A 23,146-nucleotide genomic window follows, 5' to 3' on the forward strand; every position below is an offset into this window, starting at 1 on the left:
GTCATCGAAAAATGTTGTGGTGATGGGAGGACAACCAATATTTATATTTCTATGGCTGTGGTTCTGTGTAATTGCACGTCTTTGATCTTCCAATGCAGGTCAGAGTGTTATGTAAGACATTCCCTGGTCCATACCCTGAAATTGATGTTAATTCTGAGTGCATTGCCTATTGAATGAGTGTACAACTTTATTGTCCATATGTTATAGTAAACAACAGAAATGTGTCTTTCGCTCCATTCTCAACCCCCCTCCCCCCAGCCACAGACAGCACACATACAGTTGAGACAAGCACAGAGATGGAGAGCATTGTGGGGTTATTAATGGCCTTGCTCATGGGCCCAACAGTTGGTGAATGTCCTGAGGATGTGCCTGGATCAATTCTGCCCTTTTTCCAGTGCCCGGCCCAGGAATTGAACTAGCCACCTTTCGGCTACAGGTCAAATTCTTTAGCCGCTGGGCTACCTACTGCCCCTGACTGTTGAGTTATTGACCATTTGTACAAAAATAGTGTTAAGAATAGGCCCAATCCATTGATACTTTGAAGTGTGAGAAGAGTATGCAACAATATGACAGCTCTACTATGTGCTGATCCCAAGGTCCATGGATACAAACATATTCTTAGAAAAAAGGTTCATCATCCACCATCTGGTGCTTATTTAACAGGGCACTGTCACTGGCCTGTAAAACATAGTGGGGTTTCTACAGTCTCCCTCGTCTTTACTGGCCTCTCTCTCTCTGTTCGATTTGTAAAACATAGTGGGGTTTCTACAGACTCCCTCGTCTTTACTGGCATCTCTCTCTCTGTTTGATTTGTAAAACATAGTAGGGTTTCTACAGTCTCCCTTGTCTTCACTGACCTCCCTCTCTGTTTGATTTGTAAAACATAGTGGGGTTTCTAAATTCTACCTCGTCTCCGCTGGCCTCTCTCTCTCTGTTTGATTTGTAAAACATAGTGGGGTTTCTACAGTCTCCCTCGTCTTTACTGGCATCTCTCTCTCTGTTTGATTTGTAAAACATAGTATAGTTTCTACTGTCATATCAGCTCCATTACGATACTCAAACTCCCCTCAACTCTGGCCCTCATCCCTGCCCTCGAACCCACATAACAAATCATCATTTCTACTCAGCTTGTAAAGTAAATAGGACCCCTGTAACCTCCAGTGCTATGAGAGGAAAATCACACTGTCCTGTATATGATTAAGTTACTCAATCTCTTGGGAAGCAGGAAGCCATTCTTGCAACTACCAGCTGGGGTTCCAATGGAGACGTACTGTATAGCTGTGTGTGTGTGTGTGTGTGTGTGTGTGTGTGTGTGTGTGTGTGTGTGTGTGTGTGTGTGTGTGTGTGTGTGTGTGTGTGTGTGTGTGTACGTGTTTAACTATTCTTGTGGGGACCAGAAGTCCTCACAAGAATAGTAAACTAACCAAAATTTGACCAACTGGGGATTTTGTTGGTCTCCACAAGGTCAAATGCTATTTAGCGTTAAGGTTAGAATTAGGGTTAGAATTAAAATTAGGTTTAGGGTTAGGGTTAGGTGCTAGGGTGAGTTTTAGGGTTAGGAGCTAGGGTTAGGTTCAGGGTTAGGATTAAGGTTATAGTACATTGTATGCAAAACATTGTTAAACAATGCTAGGCAGCAGGTAGCCTAGCGGTCAAGAGAGTTGGGCCAGTAATTGAAAGGTCACTTGTTCGAATCCCTGAGCCGACTAGGTGAAACATCTGTTGATGTGCCCTTGAGCAAGGCACTTAACCCCTATTGGCAACCCTGTTTTCAATATGACACCCTCCCCTTGCAGGGATAACGGCACTGAGCCTTTATCTAAAATGTTTTATCAGATTGGAGAACACATTGCGAGGGATCTTAGACTATTCCTCCATACAGAATTTTCCAGATCCTTGATATCCTTCGCCTGCACTTATGGACTGCCCTCTTCAATTCAAATCACAGGTTTACAATGGGGTTCAAGTCTGGAGACTAAGATGGCCATTGCAAAATGTTGATTTTGTGGTCAATTAACCATTTCTTTGTGGACTTCGATGTGTGCGTGGGGTTATTTTATTGCTGGAAGATCCACTTACGGCCAAGTTTTAGCCTCCTAGCAGAGGCAACCAGGTTTTTGGCTAAAATGTCCTGGTACTGAGTAAAGTTCATGATGCCGTTGACCTTAACAAGCAAAATAGCCCCATAACATCAAAGATCCACCACCATATTTTACAGTTGGTATGGGGGTATTTTCTCCTTCTTTCAACTCCAAACCCACCACTGGTGTGTGTGGCCAAAGAGCTCTATTTTCATGTCATCCAACAAATGTAAATTCCTGGAGTTTGCTAAACAGAATTTGCACTTGGATTGGAACCAGTGCTATGGTCAGATGACATGAACATAGAGCTCTTTGGCCACACACACCAGTGGTGGGTTTGGCATCAGAAGAAGGATGAAATAAGCAGAAAAGATGACTTGTTAAACAAAATCTCGGAGTAATTGTATTAGTTTAAAATTATAGAATTTGCCCGTTGTTTTTGCAATACAATAATACAATACAGCTCAGTATTTGTATTATTTACTTAATCAAGGGTGCCAGCAATTTTCGGTCATGACTGTATATGGTCGTAAGAGGAGCTGTCAGAGCATCTACTTCACTGTCAAATGAATTTGTTAGCTTATAGTGGACGATATCTATCGATCTTTAACTCTGAAGTTGAAATCAGAAAATGTCAAAGCGAACATTCATTGTCATCATTACAGCCATGCCAGGTGGATTCTATTCAACCATGACACAGGCCGTCACCATGGGGACAACAACAAACAGAACAAACCACTAGGCAGTGCAGCGGGGAGAGAGGAGAGGAGATAATCTAATCCATTCCAGTAACACAACATGGATGAAAACGCCCACACCACTGCATGGCAGCTCCCCTACGGGGAAAACTTTGTGCTGTTTCCTGTCATTTCTTTCCACAGTTTAAATGACTGCAAAGGCTTCATGTTCAATGGGCTTCCCAGGGGGGGAAAAGAGAGGGACTCATTTTATCAACTCTTTGTATATCCTTTTTTGTTGCGCTTGAGTGGTCAGTATTGTTATGGGAAGAGTCGGAGGGGGCCTTGCCAAACTGAGTCTACAGAGGTCAGGACTTGGTTCTGTGTCTTGTTCCTATAAGAAGTCTGTGTATTAAATCAAATTATGCGCATCGCTAGATATATCCATAAGCCTCATACCAAGCAACTGAAGTTGGACACCTTCATACATACACTGCCTTCAGAAAGCATTCATACACCTTAACTTATTCCACATTGTGTTGTGTAAAGGCCTTAATTCAAAATGGATTAAGTAAAAAATTTTCTCACCTATCTACACACAATACCCCATAATGACAAAGTGAAAACACGTTTGTAGAAATGTTTGAAAATGTATTGAAAATTAAATATAGAAATATCTAATTTACATAAGTATTCGCACCCAAGTCTCTAAGAGCTTTCCACACATGGATTGTGCAACATTTGCCCATTATTCTTTGCAAAATTATTCAAGCTCTGTCACATTGGTTGTTGATCATTGCTAGACAACCATTTTCAGGTCTGGCCATAGATTTTCAAGTAGATTTAAGTAAAAAATGTAACTCAACCACTCAGGAATATTCCCTGTCTTCTTGGTAAGCAACTCCAGTGTACGTAGATTTGACCTTGTGTTTTAGGTAATCGTCCTGCTTAAAGGTGAATTAATCTCTCCGTGTGTGGAGGTAAGTAGACTGAACCGGTTTTTCTGGTTTTTCTGGTTTTTCTGTAGAATTTTGCCTGTGCTTAGCTCTATTCTGTTTCTTTTTTATCCTGAAAAACTCCCCAGTCCTTAACGATTACAAGCATACCAATAACATGATGCAGCCACCACTATGCTTGACAATATGGAGAGTGGTACTCAGCTAACATATGGAATTTTAAGATGGTCATACTATGGATCACTTAACTATTTGATGTTGAATGTTAGAACCCCTTTAGGAAATCAGAAAAATATATTGAACAATTATTTAATTAAATATTACATTTGGCTTTTACTACTATAGCCCATAGGTTTGAAGTGTCTGTCCTACATCTAGGAGATATAAGAAATCTCAGGAAATATTTTAGTTTTTTTGGACACAAAACTACCTCCATACTTTCGTTTGTTTGTATGGGTTACCATCAGTTCGGTCGGAGAACACCATCTTGTTCGTGAGAGTCTCCCCTTTCCACAGTGGCATCATATTAGTTTGTAGTGCTGCAGGTTTTAGTTTTTCCATTTTTGTTTTGAGGTTGGACTTTAGCACATATAACTCATTAGCGCACCGATTGGTGTCACCTCGTTAGTCAGTATTGTGTTACACCTGTGCTGGTTAACAACTCGTTAGTGGGAAGGTGTTTCACCTGTGCAGGCTCAGGTGTTATTTAAGAGTGGCTGGCCCAGTGTTCTTGAGAGATGTGGAGGGTCAACACTTTAGTTGACTTGCCTTATTTTGATTTCTGGACAAACAATAATTTCTGATTTTGATTTGCTTCCGGTCTTTAAGTTTGGAGTATAAAATTGAGCACACAGCCATGTAAGCTCCATAGACAAACATTGGTAGTAATGGCCTTAATGAAAAGCTCAGTGACTTTCAACGTAGCACCGTCATAGGATGCACCTTTCCAACAATTCAGTTAGTCAAATTTCTGCCCTGCTACAGCTGCCCTGGTCAACTGTAAGTGCTGTTATTGCGAAGTGGAAACATCTAGGAGCAACAATGGCTTGGCCTCGAAGTGGTAGGCCACACAACCTCACCGAACAGGACCACTGAGTGCTGAAGTACGTAGCACGTAAAATGAGTCTGTCCTCGGTTGCAACATTCACTACCGAGTTCCAAGCTGCCTCTGGAAACAACGTCAGCACAAGAACTGTTCGCTGGGAGCTTCATTAAATAAAAGTTTCCATGGCCGAGCAGCCGCACACAAGCCTAAGATCACAATGCCAAGCGTCGGCTGGAGTGGTGTAAAGCTTGCTGCCATTGGACTCAGGTGCAGTGGCAACGCTTTCTCTAGAGTGATGAATCACGCTTCACCATCTGGCAGTCCGACGGACAAATCTGGGTTTGGAGGATAACAGGAGAACGCTACCTGCCCGAATGCATAGTATCAACTGTAAAGTTTGGTGGAGGAGGAATAATGGTCTGCGGCTGTTTTTCATGGTTCGGGCTAGGCCCCTTAGTTTCAGTGCAGGGAAATCTTAACGCTACGACATACAATGACGATTCTGTGCTTCCAACTTCGTGGCAACAGTTTGGGGAAGGCCATTTCTTGTTTCAGCACTACAATGCCCCTTGCATAAATCGAGGTTGATACAGAAATGGTTTGTCGAAATCGGTGTGGAAGAACTTGATTGGCCTGCACAGAGCCCTGACTCCCTCGAACACTTTTGGGATGAATTGGAACGCTGACTGCAAGGCAGGACTAATCGCCCAAGATCACTAATGCTCTTGTGGCTGAATCGAAGCAAGTCCCCGCAGCTATGATCCAACATCTAGCGGAAAGCCTTCCCAGAAGAGTGGAGGCTGTCATAGCAGCAAAGGGGGGACCAACTCCATATTAATGCCCATGATGTTGGAATGAGATGTTTGAGCAGGTGTCCACATACTTTTGGTCATGTATATGTACTGTCACATTATGTAAAATAATTGTGTGAAGCTTGTCAGTTGTAATGAGTATTAAGAATGATTCAGATATAAATCATTGCGCTGTGGCTGCTAGTTGGCTACAGGCACTCCTGTACATGGTAACGGACATAAACCACCAGTATCGCTGATTAGCACTGATCAGTCAAAAATTAATTTTAAAAACTACACGTGCAAGGAGTCTGATAGTTGATAAACAAAAATATCAACTTTTAATTGACTAAACAGTGTCTATGATGACATGTCCTCTCTACTCCCTACAATAATTGAATGACAACCCAATTTACAGTACATGCAATCATTAAAAAACGTTTATTAGGTTCCTCAAGCCTAATTTATTTATATAACACTAATCGTAAGCTTTTACGGTGGCTCTGGCCACCAACCACACTAACTCCGCTTGCAGCTCATCAAATGTTGAGGGCACTAAAACCCTTCAGATAATTATCTCTTCTAATGGCCCTTTAAAAATGGCTTCCCCCTTTAGATAATCTGTTGAATTTGCTATGGCATTAATATATAAATCTCATTGACAGCATGTCATAGCTTCCTGCTCTGGTTTAGCAAAGCAGAGTGAGCTGGGTTCAAAAGGGCCATGGCTCAGCATTACGTAAGCATCTTTCTGGCGTATCATACCTCACTATGATTTATCCTGGCTCCAGGCAGCCGTGTCCGTTGTGTAATGGCCAGACGCTATCCCCAAGAACACCTTGCTCTCCCTTAAACATTTTGTAACCCAGATCGCTTTCTTTAAAGGCCCTGTGCAGTCGAAAACCATGATTTTCCTGATTTTTCTATATATTTCCTCACTATGAGTTTGGAATAGTACTGTGAAATTGTGATAAGGTTGAGAATGCCCTTTTAGTGTAAGAGCTGTTTGAAAAGAACGCCTGCAATTTCAGCCTGTTTTAGTTGGATGGAGTTTTGGCCTGGTGAGTTCCAAACCTCTCTGCCTACAAAAGCTAGTTTTTAGTTTTTCCTCCCCACTCAGACCACTCCCAGACAGTCCTAGCAAAATATTTGCTTCAGCAATTGCTCTTTGCTAAGAAGCTATTTGTGAAAACAATCACATTAAGGTACTTAATTCTCACCCATAAAGTATTTAATATTGAGATAAAAATGGCTGCATTGGACTTTTAATTGACAGTAAACCACTGATTTGGTCATGGAGGCTAGTCTACAGCAAATGGAATACCAGAGGTAAGCATAAACGCTTCGAACCATTCTCCATTTCACAGAGTATGAGAGTATGTGTTGTAAGTATAAATGTTAGAGGGACATTGGCATCCCTTATCCACAACGAACAGGCTATATTTGAGCTAGTTGATGCAGTAATCATTATTTTATTTAAAAAATGGGCATGTTTGATTGGATGCTGATGCCAAATAGTTAGCCATCTGTGCTGAGGCAAATTCATTCTATTCTTACATTTCAATATTACTGTAGGCTTTTACACACCGGAGGCGGAATGCAATTTTCTTAGGGCTGCGAGGGAGCTCGAAGCCACATCTCTTTGCGAAAAAATGGTCAGAAATGTTTAACATGGGCATCCAGTCAAACAAAAGTATCAAATTATTTCCATTGGGAAATTACTAATTTGTCTAAAACATATGAACATAATAGCAATATTTCCATTGCAAGTTAATGTTTTTTTAAACATTTTTGTCACTGAGTTTGAGTGCAAAGTGTTTTCAATTTGATTCGCCTGGAGGTCTCCTGGCCACCTTGGAGATGGCATGTTCCCAGGGGGCCAGTGGAAGGGAAGGTATGGTGCACCACAGCGGCAGCACAAAGATGAGTCATCAGCATGTCACCTGCCCAGAACAGGGGAGTGGAGGGTCACAGAAGAGTGTAACGCTTCACTAACTCCCCATCTACAAGTCGCAACTTCCGTTTCATTAAACCAGGTAGAGGATAATGAGCTCTTTCCTATTCAGGCTCATTTTGCTAATGTAAAAAGTTGAAGAGGAAGTGAAGAGGGACTCGTCATCTCCTATGGCATCCCGCTTTTTGATGCTTAATACTTTTAGTGTGTCCTTGAACTCTTTACAACCCCCTAATGTAAGTTTTTTTTGTCAAGAGAAGAATCTGATGTGTTCGGAGAAAATACATTTTTTCTGAAGTTGGTCTTTTTAAAACATCCTCATATGTCTAGGTTTCATGCATTAGAGAAAAGCAAACTATATCAGCCCACCATTTCATGAATCCCCATCTGACACGACCCTGAATGTCAAGTTCACTGGAACAACTACATGGATTAGAACAATGGAGTAATTCGCTAAATGGAATAAGTGCCAAGCTAACAAGCGATGAGAGGAGCAGGATGATGCACATGGCTGATCACGTCGGCCTACAGGTCAGGGTCCCTTCTCCTTCAGTATACAGTGCCTTAGGAAAGTATTCAGACCCCATGACTTTTTCCACATTTTGTTACGTTACAGCATTATTATTTTTCCTCATCAATCTACACACAATACCCCATAATGACAATGCAAAAACAGGTTTTTAGAAATGTTTGCAAATTTATTACATATAAAAAACTGAAATATCACATTTAAATAAGTATTCAGACCCTTTTACTCTGTACTTTGTTGAAGCACCTTTGGCAGCAATTACAGCGTTGAGTCTTCTTGGGATTGACGCTACACGTTTGGCACACCTGTATTTGGGGAGTTTCTCACATTCTTCTCTGCAGATCCTCTCAAGCTCTGTCAGGTTGGAGGGAAGTGTTGTTGCACAGCTATTTTCAGGTCTCTCCAGAGATGTTCGATCGGGTTCAAGTCCTGGCTCTGGCTGGGCCTTTCAAGGACATTCAGAGACTTGTCCCGAAGCCACTCCTGCTTTATCTTGGCTATGTGCTTAGGGTCGTTGTCCTGTTGGAAGGTGAACCTTGCCCCAGTCTGAGGTCCTGAGTGCTCTGGAGCAGGTTTTCATCAAGGATCTCTCTGTACTTTGTTCCGTTCATCTTTGCCTCAATCCTGACTAGTCTCCCAGTCCCTGCCACTGAAAAACATCCCCACAGCACAATGTTACCACCACCATGCTTCACGGTAGGGATGGTGCCAGGTTTCCTCCAGACGTGACGCTTGGCATTCAGGCCAAAGAGCTCAATCTTGGTTTCATCAGACCAGAAAATCTTGTTTCTCATGGTCTGAGAGTCTTTAGGTGCCTTTTGGCAAACTCCAAGCGGGCTGTCATGTGCCTTTTTACTGAGGAGTGGCCTCCGTCTGGCCACTCTACCATAAAGGCCTGATTGGTGGAGCTGCAGAGATGGTTGTCCTTCTGGAAGGTTCTCCCATCTCCACACATGAGCTCTAGAGCTCTGTCAGAGTGACCATCGGGTTCTTGGTCACCTCCCTGACCAAGGCCTTTCTCCCCTGACTGCTCAGTTTGGCTAGGCGGCCATCTCTAGGAAGAGCCTTGGTGGTTCCAAACTTCTTCCATGTAAGAATGATGGAGGCCGCTATGTTCTTGGGGACCTTCAATGCTGCAGAAATGTTTGGTACCCTTCCCCAGATCTGTGCCTCGACACAATCCTGTCTCGGAGCTCTACGGACAATTCCTTCAACCTCATGGCTTGGGGTTTTGCTCTGACATGTATTGTCAACTGAGGGACCTTATATAGACAGGTGTACGTCTGTCCAAATCATGTCCAATTAATTTAATTTTCCACATTTACCACAGGTGGACCCCCAATAAAGTTGTAGAAACATCTCAAAGATGATAAATGCAAACAGGATGCACATGAGTTCAATTTCTAGTATCATAGCAAAGGGTCTGAATACTTATGTAACTAAGTTTTTTTTTTTTTTATGCAAAAAAAAATGGCTAAAATTTCTACAAATCTTTTTGCGTTGTCATTATGGGGTATTGTGTACAGTAGACTGCTGAGTATTTTTATTTATGTAATACATTTTAGAATAAGGCTGTAACGTAACAAAATTTGGAAAAAGTCAAGGGGTCTGAATACTTTCCGAAGGCACTGTAACTGTAAAAGCTGCAGCCTAATGCTGATATTTTTTTCCACTAATTGGACTTTTGACCATTTTCTCATCAGATCTTTTACAGAGCTGATCTGATTAATCAAAATATTTTAGAAATTACATTTACTTTTGATACTTAAGTTTATTTAAAGCCAAATACTTTTAGACTTTTACTCAAGTAGAATTTTACTGGGTGACGTTGACTTTTACTTGAGTCATTTTCTATTAAGGTATTTTTACTTTTATTCAAGTATGACAATTGAATACTTTTCCCCCCACATAGCCAAAGATTAGCTCTGTGGTGCCATCCAGTGCCGGTCATCCGGTGCGTAATGTGAATGCACAGTAATGAGTCTGAGTTTACTCTGGCTTTAATTGCCCCTTCCTACCTACTGTGTGTGTGCCTGCGTGCGTGCGTGCGTGTGTGTGTGTGTGTGCGCGCGTCTACACACGTGCATACATGTGATGGCGGTTCCCCTTCTTGTTACTTGACAGTGAGATAAACCTGGATTAAATGTTATAATTGTGGACATGATCATTTATAGACAATACAATTATCATAAATAGACTCATACAACAGTATAATACTGCATGCAACTGGATTCAAAGACAGAGGAAGACATTTTGTATTCATCCTTCTTACCTAATATAATTCAACCCCCCCAGCCTAAAAACCCTATAAGGCTATGCATGGCATACTGCTTATTTGGCAAACTGTTTTTCCAAAAGGAAACTTTTCTGCTGATCCAGCACAGTTGAGGGGAAATTCAATACATCAGCAAATGTATCAAACTTTTCTTGGATCATCATCTCGAGGCCTCTTGACACAATCATTATGATGCATTGGGTAGCCCAAGGCAGTACGTGATGAGTGAGGAGGTGTCATTCGATTTGAATATGGGGGAGGTCTAACACTGTAATTGTAATATGAGCTCCCTGTGAATACAATTTCCTCAAGCACCCATTTATCCAATGTTTTTTCCCTTCTGAACAATAGCACATTTCACAGAACTACCCACGAAGGAGGGAGGGCTCTCAGGGGATGAAGACTTCAATATTTGCCTAAAATGGTGGGAAAGTGGGCGAGATATGTCGTGATTTAGAAAAAGGCGGTGAGTCTTTGTTTCTGACGATTTATCTTTTTGACACCTCATAAAGGTTTCCGAAAACAACTCATATTATTCAAACATCATCCCTCAACCGTGGAGTTATGTGTATCCGTGTGAGGAATGATCTGGCGCTTTAGCAGTTTGACTTTAGCAAGACAGAGTATCGTCCCACTAACTGGACTTATTCCCTTTTGGGTCGGGCACAGTCGTGTGTGTGTTACGTTCCCCAGTTTCTGTGTTGTTGTGGGTTTGTATGGGCTAGGCCCAAGAATGCCCGTACTTAGTGAATGTCGCAGGGGGTAGGCCAGTCCTGTACTGTAGCGTCTTTGTCCTCTATTGTTTTGAAGCCCTCAATGCTCACTCTGTGGCCGAGGAACGTGACCTCTCTTTGCAGGGTGTAGCTTGAGGCCTACGGCATGGATCCTCTCCAAGATCTCCCTCAGTGCCTCGAAGGCAGCATCAAAGTCCAGCCCATGTGCCAGCACATTGTCCAGGTTCACTAAACAGCGTTCAGGGGACAAGCCAGCCAGTACGTTCAAATGTTGCTGGGGAGTTGCATAGTCTGAACGAAATGGTCTTGAACTGCCACAGGTCCAAAGAACCATGGGGACCCCACCACCAAGTCAATGGACTCATCCATCTGGGACAGTTATGTCATTCACCTGGCGGTAGTCCACACAGTGCCTCCATGTCCCTTCCTTCTTTTGGACCAACACCACTGGGAAGGCCCAGGGGCTGTCTGAGGGTTCAATAATATCAGTTATCAGTGTCTTGCACATTCTGATCTGCAATGGCCTGCTATCTAGTTGGGAGGCGACAGTGGCGCTGACGGATGGGGCTGGCGTCGCCTGTATTGATTCGGTGCTGCACCAGATGAGTACACCCAACATCTCCAGGGGTGGTGGTGAAGCTGTGGCGGAACTCAAACAGCAGATCCCAAAGGCAAAGTTGTTGTTCCGGCTCCATGCCTTCGCAGTTCTTCTCCCAAATTGACTGAATCACTTCACCAGCGACGAGCTCTGCAGTCTGTGACCAGGGGAGATAGAGGCCGACTGGGTGAGCACTGCAGGGCATGGCACTTGGTCAGTTGGCTTATGAGTCCATGTAGGACCCCTGGGGGGTCACAGTTTGGATGGCTGTGGGGAATAGGAGTTGAGTCAGGCTGGGCATGGGGTACTATTCACCAGTGGTAGTCTCTCTGTGGGTGGGTTTTTGGTGTGGAGCCCAGTCTATCCCCTACTGCACTGGGCCCATCCCGTTTCCTGAACGTTGTGGATCTGGAGTGGCTCTAGATTCCACGAGGATGCAATATCTGATCTGGTGGTCTTTCTGGCTACAGTGGCAGCAGAATCGGCATGACACATTCGTTGATCCACCATAAGGTTAGGGTAGGCGTCGTGTTGAGGTTCTGTCTGCCGCTAGTCGAGGTGGGGTGCTTGGAAGTTTCACCTGGTACGTTTGGGAGTGGGGTCTCCCAGCTGAGGTGGCCTGCACTTCTCTGAGGACTTCCTCGACAGTCAGAGCCTTCATTAGTGCCACCTCTAGCGTCTCTGGTCCTCTGAGGTGTTAGCTGATGAAAGCCTTTGTAGCAAGAGTCATGACAACGCTGTCTGAGTAGTGGGGATATTCTTTCCGCACCAAATAGCAAACCTCGGTGACATAAACACCAAGTGTCTCCACGGGCTTACACCTCACCACAGCTGGCACCGGCTGACCAAACCGCAGAGCTATTGCAGTTTCTATAGCCTGGGGATCCTGCATCTCCTGTTCAGACAGGTCCAGTAGTACTCGCTGGGCTTCCCCTTCCAGTGACATAGCCAACTCTAATGCTCTCTCTGTAGTGGAACCTGTTAGCTGCAGCCACAAACTAGGCTTTGAAGGCTTCCCATGATGCTTTTCCATTAAACTAGCTATTGTCAAGGAAAATAGAGACCACCATAGAAAATATAATCTGTCTATGTAGACAACTGCCTCAAACTGAGCTATCTAATGATAAGTTGGTGGGTGCTTATATTTGTTCTATTTCACACATGTATTATATGCATGTGTAAATGTGTTTTTTATATCCCAACTCTCCCTGAGACACACTCAACAGCAACTAGGGTTAAGCACCTTGCTCAAGGGCACATTGGCAGATTTGTTCACCTTGTCAGCTCAGGGATTTGAACTGGCAGCCTTTTTATTGCTGGCCCTAACACTCTAACCGCTAGACTACTTGCCAATGAATTAGCCTCTAGTTGCACACTGTGTTGACTAGTGAGATGCTGTGCTATATGTCTCTCTGTCAGCTCATAAACGCAATAGCATGGTGTCAGGGTGAGCTGATGAGTCTTTCATCTGTAATACACTCGTCTGCCCATAGGCAGTAGGTACCAACCTCATTGGGGGAGATGCTTTCTCTGATGTCTAAATTACTCACCTCTCTTATTCACAGTGTTCTTCTTAGGTTGTCATCTTATTCAGTATGTAGGGTATACTTTAATCTAATAAGCGCATGTAGCTAATTGTCAATTAATAAAGAAACAATTTGCTTGGGTAATATGAAATTGGGCAAATATGTTGAAAGGATTGTAAATAAACAAACTGAACATTGCTTATGTTATTGTATTCAGTGGCTAGTTTAACAAAACCACAGTGTGGATTACAACCGCTCCTTGTCAATAGACTGCTTTCAAGGCAAGTAAACAATATCTTTCTATGTAAAATCGTTGATCTATCCCTTTAAATGCAGTGGTGAAAAAAATAAATTGTTATACTTGAGTAAAACTAAAGATACCTTAATAGAAAATGACTCAAATAAAAGTGAAAGTCTAAAAGTATCTGGTTTTAAATGTACTTAAAGTACATTGGTAGAAAAATTACTTAATTGTCATACTTGAGTAAAATTAAAAAGTTAAAGTAAATACTATACATCAAATTCCTTATATTAAGCAAACCAGAAACTATTCAACAGAAACACAGGATTGCCTCCCACTCTGTAACACAACTCTAATATCCTATCCATGATTCAAATAGGATCAACAGTAATACATTCCTATGGCAGGCATTTCAATCTTGCTCCAGGCTCTTTTCGCCTCTCCTCCATTCGTCTCCCTGTGACGACTACACACAAACATGCATGCAATCACACACACAAACATTCATGTTTGGCCTGAACGTATGTTGTTATCATAAAGCTGCATTGTTCTTTGGATTCCATGTTTAAAACTACAGTTCCCTGCATTGTGTTTCACATCAGCACCGCCGCATCTGGCCTCCATCCGCAATGATTTGACCTGAAAAACTCCTGTGGGCGAGAGCTTACATGCAACTCGAATAAGAAAATACTTCACAAGCAATCAAACATCCACTGACCAAAACATAGCAGAAAGTGATCGATTCAATGGATACACTGTATATAAGCCCCCCTACAGTTTACTGATACACTTCTTCACAAGAATTAGTAAAGCCTGAGTCACCTTAGAAGAACAGAAAAATATTAAGAGCCATAAACATAATATATATACACTGCTCAAAAAAATAAAGGGACCACTAAAATAACACATCCTAGATCTGAATGAATGAACTATTCTTATTAAATACTTTTTTCTTTACATAGTTGAATGTGCTGACAACAAAATCACACAAAAATTATCAATGGAAATCAAATTTATCATCCCATGGAGGTCTGGATTTGGAGTCACACTCAAAATTAAAGTGGAAAACCACACTACAGGCTGATCCAACTTTGATGTAATGTCTGTCGTGTCTTTGACTATGCCAGATTAATTGCTATGACATGCTATTCTATAAAATAATTTCTCCGTAATTAATATTACCTGATTGAACTAATCATGTAAATGTTAATTAACTAGAGAGGGACACCACGAAAGAATATTTATAGAGCTGTTATCTTTCGAATAAACTCTTAAAGATTTAGTAAGATTTTACATCCATAACAGTCACATTAATCGTCATTTTATTCAGTCTCATCTGAAAGTTGTAAATCCTTGATTATCTGCAAGAATCCTGGCTAACAAGTTGAATCAGCAATACAAAATTGGGTTTAATTATTTATTTACTAAATACCTAACTAATCACACAGAATCACACATATACAATTAAATCATAACTTGATCACAAATTACGTCATACAGAAAAACGTCCCTAGCGGGCGGAATAGATATGACAGCTTGTTACACAAAGGGAAGGGGCTGAGTCCTAGTGAAAGAGCGGGAGACTGGAACATAGGCGAGCTGTGCTATCGTAAATACAGTATCTTATGCATTCTAAATTACCGCCCATTCGAAAAGGAAAATGCAATAAATATTTACTCTGAGCTGCGCTTCAGTAGGTTGGTGGTAGATGGGCCGTGTCGCCAACCCGAGTCCTCTGTCCTTTGAAGAATGTCTCTGGTGCTAACTCAACGGCTAGGAGATATCACTTCTGTAGTTATTATCTGAACCATTCTGACACCGGACCGTCATCCTGGTGTGCCCGGAACAGAAAGTTATATTCTTGTCAATGGCTTTTATAGTGGAGGGAGGGGGGTGTGTCTGAAAAGTTTATAACCCATGCCTCTTCACAGGGGCGGGCCACTGTGAGCAGAGGAACACTTATGAAAGTCCAGATCTCTCATTTGGAAGCTAAACTTACATTTCACCTCTTCACAAATAATGTCATATTCAAACATTTGAATTAAACAACAATTCCATGTGAATCCGATACCTCTGACGTTTAGACTTTCCACAGTAGAGTTTATGTCATTCTATCATTGATGAGAATGTGTCAGAGGGCAACCGAACTGACATAATATACCTTAAGTACCACCGCATATGTTCAGTTGGTCGGATTACCAGAATATAGTTCATTTCCCCCCACTTCTGATGTTCCCAGAACCTCTATGTTAACCAAGGGGTTTTCTTATGTCACATCAGTTATAGTAGGGAGAAGGAAAAGGGGGGAAAGAGGTATTTATGACTGTCATAAACCTACCCCCACTGCCAACGTCATGACATGTCCTTAAAACAAGTCAAAATGAGGCTCAGTAGTGTGTGTGGCCTCCACGTGCCTTAATGACCTCCCTACAACGCCTGGGCATGCTCCTGATGAGGTGGCGGATGGTCTCCTGAGGGATCTCCTCCCAGACCTGGACTAAAGCATCCGTCAACTCCTGGACAGTCTGTGGTGCAACGTGGCGTTGGTGGATGGAGCGAGACATGATGTCCCAGATGTGCTCAATTGGATTCAGGTCTGGGGAACGGGCGGGCCAGTCCATAGCATCAATGCCTACCTCTTGCAGGAACTGCTGACACACTCCAGCCACATGAGGTCTAGCATTGTCTTGCATTAGGAGGAACCCAGGGCCAACCGCACCAGCATATGGTCTCACAAGGGGTCTGAGGATCTCATCTCGGTACCTAATGGCAGTCAGGCTACCTCTGGCGAGCCCATGGAGGGCTGTGCGGCCCCCCAAAGAAATGCCACCCCACACCATGACTGACCCACCGCCAAACCGGTCATGCTGGAGGATGTTGCAGGCAGCAGAACATTCTCCACGGCGTCTCCAGACTGTCACGTCTGTCACGTGCTCAGTATGAACCTGCTTTCATCTATGAAGAGCACAGGGCACCAGTGACGAATTTGCCAATCTTGGTGTTCTCTGGCAAATGCCAAACATCCTGCACGGTGTTGGGCTGTAAGCACAACCCCCACCTGTGGACGTCGGGCCCTCATACCACCCTCATGGAGTCTGTTTCTGACCGTTTGAGCAGACACATGCACATTTGTGGCCTGCTGGAGGTCATTTTGCAGGGCTCTGGCAGTGCTCCTCCTGCTCCTCCTTGCACAAAGGCGGAGGTAGCGGTCCTGCTGCTGGGTTGTTGCCCTCCTACGGCCTCCTCCACGTCTCCTGATGTACTGGCCTGTCTCCTGGTAGCGCCTCCATGCTCTGGACACTACGCTGACAGACACAGCAAACCTTCTTGCCACAGCTCGCAATGATGTGCCATCCTGGATGAGCTGCACTACCTGAGCCACTTGTGTGGGTTGTAGACTCCGTCTCATGCTACCACTAGAGTGAAAGCACCGCCAGCCCCCCTACAGTGTGCAAGATCCATTGATTCGTACAATTTGTAAAACTCATCTCCCGTCCGAATGCTTGAAAAAACATATACAAAGTAACAAAATGTGATATCATATCACATAAAAGTGAATTACCTAGGCAACCAACTACAGAGATTGATGGGGAGGGGAGCAGGAGAGGGGGACTCACGTACTTCAATCAAGCAGGCTTCAGTCATCCACTTGGCTTCAGTCATCCCCAAAATTGAAGCGGGATACAAATCCAGTTATGGCCTCCTTGTCAGATCTCACACTGGGCAGACAGCTGTGTGATGGACAGCTCACACAGCTTCCCCACCTACGGTGCTGGATCAAGGGTGACCTCGTTAAAGAGGTGCCTACGTAGCCTGTAATGTTTTTGAAAAGGGAAATGTTTGTTAAATAGGTAGTTAATTTAATTCTGAGTTATGATGCTATCAATTAGTTTATGTAGTGATCTACTCATTCTAAAATGTGTTTTCTGGTATTTTTGAAGTACTCAATTTGAAATATGCAATATTTGGTTGTGCACTTTTTGGTGAAACTTTTCATTGTTTGTATTTGGCATGTGTGTGCCTGAAATGCTTAATTGATTTGAAATGAATAACTATGACTTACAGTATGTTGGTTCTGTCTTCACAGGCTTCACAGCATATCCCCGCTTCTTTGCCTTGGGAAAGCTGATTTTGTATCACAGAATTCCTGCTGCGGTGGTTGCCTGGGAAGCTGTGCAGACAGAGTAGATGTTGAATTTTCTAAAATGTCTATCATTACCGCTTGATGATAGTGGAAAGATTAAAGGAGATGGAAGAGGAATAATAATAACCCCTCTAATCATCATGATTAGCCCCAATGAATTAAGACAACAACCCCACACAATGGAATGGCAAAATGTGATTTTCAGGGGTAAATTACAAATTCTCTACACACCAGTGGAGGCTGCTGAGGGGAGGACGGCTCATAATAATGGCTGGAACGAAGCAAATGGAATGGCATCAAACCATGTGTGTGATGTATTTGATACCATTCCACCTACTCGCTCCAGCCATTACCACGAGCCCGTCCTCCTCAATTAAGGTGCCACAAACCTCCTGTGATACACACTGCAACTCCTTTTGTGGACAACATTACTTTGTGCCAGCTGTGTGCTGGCTAGTTCTCAGACTCGATGTAGGGGGCTAAGGGCTGGAAGAACAACAACCATATAGTGACTATCAGGTGTGTTACAGAAAATATACCGTTCACAAGTCAAAGCAGCCACAGCCACAGTTAGAGCCACAGGCATCATGTCAGACTCATCAAACTGTTCTGTCTATCCGAAATGAAAAGGAGCCACTGCTGTAGGAAGTCTTCATTCTTTGGAAAATAGTGTAACGTTTAATTAATACTATGGCATCCAGTTACAACATTGTGTGATTTTTCCTGCATGATGGTAAGTAGCTTGCTACCTTAACAGTCACAACACAAATTAAAAGGGCTTAGTTGCCCCCCCCCCCCCCCCCAAGTGGCGCAGCGGTCTAAGGTGCTGCATCGCAGTGTTGCGTCGTCACTACAGCCTGAGGTTTGATCCCCAGGCTGTAGTGACTGGGAGTCCCTATAGGGCAACACACAATTGGCCCAGCGCTGTGAGGGTTTGGCCGGGGGGGCTTTACTTGGTTCATCACGCTCAAGCGACTCCTTGTGGCGGTCCGGGCGCCTGCAGGCCGACTGCGGTTGTCAGTTGAACTGTGTTTCCGCCGACTCATTGGTGCGATTGGCTTCCGGGTTAAGTGAGCGGATGTTAAGAATGTCGCATTGTGGGTAATGTTTCGCATGACTCGACCTTCACCTCTTCCGAGCCTGTTGGGGAGTTGCAGCGCTGAGACAAGATCATAATCACGAAATTGGGGAGAAAAAGGGGGGTGAAAATTACTAATAAAATATAGAAAATGGGTTAGTTACCAGTATTGTTCTGCTTGAGCTATTTTACGGTTTGTAAACAAAGCCATATGATGTGCACATGTGATAACGGTTTTAAGGCGTTACATATTTTAAGTAGTTAAGATTATACAACGCTACCATTGGTGTGTAAAATGTCCGCCATTACATGACGTTGCATAATGCCGGAAGTAATTCATTTAACATGAGGGGACCAGTAACTTTATGATCAACTTTGTCCAGCTATGGTACTTTTTTATACTTGGTTCAACTTACTATGAACTGGTTTCATCCAAATATCATCCAATGTAATGAAAAACATGATTTTCAGTGTTTGGGACTTAAGCCATTAAAATACATACACAGCATCTGTCTGCAACTAGCTGCCACACCCAGGAAGATGCTGCAGATACATATTTTATCTTGCATCACTGGGATGTTCTGGTTCGACACAATAAGACTGATGGCCTATCAGGGTTTGATTTGTAAAGGTTATTGAAGGTCACCTTTATCACTGTTCGCTGCTCCATTCTGGGATAATGACCCGAGGGGTGTTTTTGGGGGGTAGCCAGGAGGGCGAGACGGATTTAGCTGACATATCATCCGGAGAGAGGATTGATTGTACAAGCAGGGTATGAATATGATTGCAAGGGGAAGAGTGAAGTGCTTCATCGACCACAACTTCAGCTCTGGCATATTTTGGTCTTCCTTTCAAGCAGTGCATTAAAGCTTTTTACTCTCCCTCTTGGTAGAGAAAGTCATTTCAGGATGCACCACCCTTTTTGTTGAGCGTCCCTTTCTTTAAACCCATCCCAAAATTAATTTCTGTCATCTCTCGTATAAATGTAATCCACAAAGCCTCTTCATTCAGTTATAACATTACGCGAGGATAAGGCTTGCATGCGTGCACAGGGTACAGGATATCCTTTCTTTGTTCCCTCATGTCAGAGGATTTTAGATGACTGCCCCAGCCCCTTAGCCTCACTTGACCTAGAGGGGCGTACATGGTCAAGGTTGGGCATGAACACCTGGAGCTATCCATCCCAATGAATGGGCCTTGGACTGCATTTCCCTTCATGTCCTCTAAGGCTAAATTCATGGGGATGGCTGCACTCGCCCACTTGGCAGAGTGAAGCTTCAAGGCCGTCTGGATGAGAATTAGTCTCTGTCTAATGTTGGTTTGTCTACAGCCACTCTCCATGTCAAAACCTCTGCCCAGATACGCTAACAATGCATTCACGGGGTGTTTCTGTTAAAACTTCTGACGGATGAGGGGCAGTATTGAGTAGCTTGGATGAATAAGGTGCCCAGAGTAAACTGCCTGCTACTCAGGCCCAGAAGCTAAGATATGCATATTATTAGTAGATTTGGATAGAAAACACTCTGAAGTTTCTAAATCTGTTGAATGATGTCTGTGAGTATAACAGAACTCATATGGCAGGCAAAAACCTGAGAAAAAAATCCAACCAGGAAGTGGGAAATCTGAGGTTTGTAGGTTTTCAAGTCTTTGCCTATCCAAGATACAATGTATATTTGGTCCGATTGCACTTCCTAAGGCTTCCACTAGACGTCAACAGTCTTTAGAACCTTGTTTCAGGCTTCTACTGTGAAGGGGGAGAGAATACGAGCTGTTTGAGTCAGGGGTCTGGCAGAATGCCATGAGCTCAGTCAGGCGCCCAGCCGTGAGAGCTAGCTGCGTTCCTTTTCATTTCTAAAGACAAAAGAATTGTCCGGTTGAAACATTATTGAAGACATATGATAAAAACATCCTAAAGATTGATTCTATACATCGTTTGACATGTTTCTACAAACTGTAATATAACTCTTTTGACTTTTTGTCTGGACTAAGTGTGCCTGCGCCTCACGAACAAAAAGGAGGTATTTGGACATAAATTATGGACTTTATCGAACAAAACAAACATTTATTGTGGAACTGGGATTCCTGGGAGTGCATTCTGATGAAGATTATCAAAGGTAAGTGCATATTTATAATGCTATTTCTGACTTCTGTTGACTCCACAACATGGCAGGTATCTGTATGGCTTGTTTTGGTCTCTGAGCGCTGTACTCAGATTATTACATGGTGTGCTTTTTCCGTAAAGCTTTTTTGAAATCTGACACAGCGGTTGCATTAAGGAGAAGTATATCTTTAATTCCATGTATAACACTTGTATTTTCATCAACATTTATGATGAGTATTTCTGTAAATTGATGTGGCTCTCTGCAAAATCACCGGATGTTTTGGAATCAAAACATTACTGAACATAACGAGCCAATGTAAACTAAGATTTTTGGATTTAAATATGAACTTTATCGAACAAAACATACATGTATTGTGTAACATGAAGTCCTATGAGTGTCATCTGATGAAGATCAAAGGTTAGTGATTCATTTTATCTCTATTTCTGCTTTTTGTGACTCCTCTCTTTGGCTGGAAAAATGGTTGTGTTTTTCTGTGACTAGGTGCTGACCTAACATAATCGCATGGTATGCTTTCGTCGTAAAGCCTTTTTGAAATCGGACACTGTGGTGGGATTAACAACAAGTTTATATTTAAAATGGTGTATACTACTTGTATGTTTGAGGACTTTTAATTATGAGATTTCTGTTTGAATTTGGTGCCCTGCACTTTCACTGGATGTTGTCAAATCGATCCCGTTAACGGGATTTCATCCGTAAGAAGTTTTAACTGGCTTTACACAAGGTTTTCCTCAGAGAGCGAGTACAGGAATGCTCAATCACTCTCTTTCCCTCAAATGAACGCACGCACTGCATCTTGCAGTAAATAGTGCATAAGAGGAGGACAGTACATTTAGCAGACATTGGACATTTCAGGAGCCTGTAAAAATGATAATGGACAGGATGACTGATGGACAATCTCCAGCATAACTACAGCTGATTCTATGGACAAGCAACTGGAAAACTCGTAATCCTGTAAGGGATACCTAACATGGCCAATAAAGCAGTCCAACACTAGGACAGATGTTGTATTTGACAGGTAATTCAATTGCCTTTGCCAAGTCATTTTCAGTAAATCATTGTTTCCACTGTAAGCCTTGATTGCCTATCTTGTTGACACTGACTCTAGTGCAATTCTCCCTCCTTGAGGAATAGTAGACATCAGACATCCCAAATCATGCAGAATTTACTTTTACTGATTGGTCAAGTTGTACTCCTTGTACACAATACTGTCTATTTTAGTTCAGTGGGTTCATTTGACGATAGCAAAAAGCCTTTCCATTTTAAATCTGATTTGGTTGACATCTGATCAAAGAGGTTGCTACACAGTAAGTGCACCTTCAATTTTTACCCTCATTGCTCAAGCATTTTACTAACAATTTCCTCTTGCTTACTTTTTTTTTTTGTTTTACCGTGAAGCTCTGAATCACTGTCCTCTCTAGGATCAGGTCCCTCCTGTTCATATAATCATATTCATTATGATGTAAAAGGCTAAACTGATCCTAGATCAGCACTGACTCCTACTTTGAGATGCTTTATGAATACAGGCCCACTATATTTGCACCAGGGTCAGATCAAAAAGCACATCAACCAATACAGTATATAAAAAAGAAGATGGCTAGTTGAACTCAGGATGGAATTAGAAGTCGTAGCAAAGACTACCCATCAGTGAACACTACAAGAGGAGACGACCAGGGGGCCATGGGGTGAAGCTGAAAAATGCTCCAAAGGACCTGTGGCATCTAGCATAGTGTGGGCTTGTAGCAGCTTTGTGCTCCACATCTTACAAAGAGGAGTAAATAGCTAAGAAAGTAACATTGCTTAATATACAGTATGACTGACACTCTGTATAGTCCTTTGTAGTCTTGAAGTTACATCATCCTGGGTTAGTCATCATCAGGCCAAAACAAAACAGAAAGAAGGTTTCATCGCTCTACAGTACACACTGGTTATTGTGTTTTCTAAAGATGCTGGTTGTTGTGTTTCTAAAAATGCTGGTTATTGTGTTTGTAAAGATGCGGGTTATTGTGTTTGTAAAGATGCTGGTTATTGGGTTTGTAAAGATGCTGGCTATTGTGTTTGTAAAGATGCTGGCTATTGTGTTTGTAAAGATGCTGGCAATTGTGTTTGTAAAGATGCTGGTTATTGTGTTTGTAAAGATAGTTAAGACTGAGAAGTCTATTGATGATGCTGTATTGTCATTAAAGATTGTGCCCAAGGTTATCTGGCAACCCAGTACAAGTTGGGGACGCATTAAGACTTATTTTATAAGAGATCAGTCATGGGACCATCCTAAATGAGTCCTATATAGTTCTTCAGTGCAATGTCAATGGTTCATTTTAACTGGCTCATTTATTATGTGAGCTGGGTGGGAATTCTATGTTGTGTGTCTAGTTAGTCTGTTTCTGTGTCCAGCCT

Source organism: Salvelinus namaycush, chromosome 7, assembly GCF_016432855.1.
Source record: "Salvelinus namaycush isolate Seneca chromosome 7, SaNama_1.0, whole genome shotgun sequence".
Classification (NCBI taxonomy): Eukaryota; Metazoa; Chordata; class Actinopteri; order Salmoniformes; family Salmonidae; genus Salvelinus; species Salvelinus namaycush.